Source organism: Oncorhynchus keta, unplaced genomic scaffold (assembly GCF_023373465.1).
Source record: "Oncorhynchus keta strain PuntledgeMale-10-30-2019 unplaced genomic scaffold, Oket_V2 Un_contig_30423_pilon_pilon, whole genome shotgun sequence".
NCBI lineage: Eukaryota > Metazoa > Chordata > Actinopteri > Salmoniformes > Salmonidae > Oncorhynchus > Oncorhynchus keta.
Genome location: NW_026287038.1, coordinates 1 through 2,500, shown reverse-complemented (window position 1 = coordinate 2,500; position 2,500 = coordinate 1). Strand labels below are relative to the sequence as shown.

Sequence of the window (2,500 nt, the reverse complement as noted above, 5' to 3'; positions counted from 1 at the left end):
ACACACATACCACCACACACACTACACCACACACACATACACCACACACCACACACCACACACCATACACCACACACCATACACCACACCATACCACACCACCACACACCTACACCACAGCACACTTTACCATACACCATACACCACACACCATACACCACACACCATACACTACACCACACTGTACACCATAACATACACCACACACACACACACCACACCACACACCATACACCACACCATACACCACACCACACACCACACCATACACCACACACCATACACCACACACACCACACACCATACACCATCACCACACACTACACCACCCACTCATACACCACACACCACTACACCACACCATACACCATACACCACACCCCACCATACACCACCCACCATACACCACCACCACACACCATACAACACACCATACATCATACACCACACACCCCACCATACACCACACCACTACACCACACACCATACACCACACCATACATCATACACCACACACCCCACCATACACCACCCACCATACACCACACCATACACCACACCACCACACACACCATACACCACACCATACACCACACCACACACCACACACCATACACCACACCATACATCATACACACACTACACCACCCACCATACACCACACCATACACCACACACACACACCATACACCACACACCATACCATCACCATACACCACACACCCCACCATACACCACACCACACACCATACACCACACCATACATCATACACCACTAACCACCACCACCCACCATACACCACACACCATACACCACACCATACACCATACACCACACACCACACCACCACACACCTATCATCACTCACACACACATCACACCACACCACACACCATCACACCTACACACATACACTACCATACACCACACACATCACACACCACACACCATACACTACACACATTACCATCATCACACACCCACACACACTACACACATACCACCCACCACTACCCTCACACCATGGGTGTGTATTTAATGTTGTGTGTCCCAACATGGGGGTTGTGTGTGTGTATTAATGTGTGTGTGTGTTGTGTTACAGTGACGTAGTAGCCCTGTCCAGTCCGGTAGCAGTGTGATAAGTGTGGTATGTGTAATAATAAGGTGTGTGTGTAGGTGTGTATTAGTGTGTAGGTGTGTAGGTGTAGTGGTGTGTGTATTAATGTGTGTGTGTATAATGTGTGCGTTACAGTGACGTAGCAGCCCTGTCCAGTCCGGTAGCAGTGTGTGTGTATTATGTGTGTGTGTTTCAGTGACGTAGCAGCCCTGTCCAGTCCGGTAGCAGTGTGTGTGTGTATTAATGTGTGTGTGTGTGTATCGTGTGTGTGTTCAGTGACGTGCAGCCTGTCCAGTCCGGTAGCAGTGTGTGTGTGTATTAATGTGCGTGTGTTTAGTGACTACAGCCCTGTCCAGTCCGTGTAGTGTGTGTGTGTAATGTGTGTGTGTTTCAGTGACGTAGCAGCCCTGTCCAGTCCGGTAGTGATATTATGTGTGTGTTTTCAGTGATAGCAGCCTGTCCAGTCTGTAGCAGTGTGTGTGTGTGTGTGTGTGTGTCAGTGACGTAGCAGCCCTGTCCAGTCCGGTAGCAGTGTGTGTGTGTATGCGTGTGTACTATGTGTGTGTGTAGGTGTGTGTGTATTAATGTGTGTGTGATTAATGTGTGTGTGTGTAACTGTGTGTAGTAATTGTGTGTGTATTAACTGTGTGTGTACAGTGACGTAGCAGCCCTGTCCAGTCCGGTAGCAGTGTGTGTGTGTATTAATGTGTGTGTGTATAATGTGTGTGTATTAATGTGTGTGTGTGTGTGTGTGTGTGTGTGTGTGTTTCAGTGACGTAGCAGCCCTGTCCAGTCCGGTAGCAGTGTGTGTGGTAGGAGACGGTCCTCTACGGAGACACTCCTGGAGACAACAGATCTTCCTTCGTGTCGCTACCCCTCAGAAAAACACTGACAGCAATGGTACGTCACACACACACACACACACACACACACACACACACACACACACACACACACACACACACACACACACACACACACACACACACACACACCTGTTTGAGTAGGGAGGGTGACTGTATCTTGTATCAGATAAGGATGTGTGTTCTTCATATCAATAGTTGTCCGTCTTCTGAATGTGAATCTACTGCATGTGGTTTGTCTTACAGGTAAAGATTCTAAATGAGTCCTTCTAGTTCTAGAATGTGAATGTGAATCTACTGCATGTGGTTTGTCTTACAGGTAAAGATTCTAAATGAGTCCTTCTAGTTCTAGAATGTGAATGTGAATCTACTGCATGTGGTTTGTCTTACAGGTAAAGATTCTAAATGAGTCCTTCTAGTTCTAGAATGTGAATGTGAATCTACTGCATGTGGTTTGTCTTACAGGTAAAGATTCTAAATGAGTCCTTCTAGTTCTAGAATGTGAATGTGAATCTACTG

General features: G+C 47.2%; 1 long non-coding RNA gene across 1 annotated transcript in view; it reads left to right on the top strand.

Annotated features, from left to right (window-relative positions):
- The window catches only part of LOC127923665 (uncharacterized), a 4,068-nt gene extending 2,050 nt beyond the window's left edge, over positions 1 to 2,018 (top strand). Inside the window, exon 3 of the long non-coding RNA XR_008114987.1 lies at positions 1,891 to 2,018. This is a non-coding gene — a long non-coding RNA (uncharacterized LOC127923665). The remainder of the gene's footprint in view (positions 1 to 1,890) is intronic.
- The last annotated feature ends 482 nt before the right edge of the window (positions 2,019 to 2,500 follow it).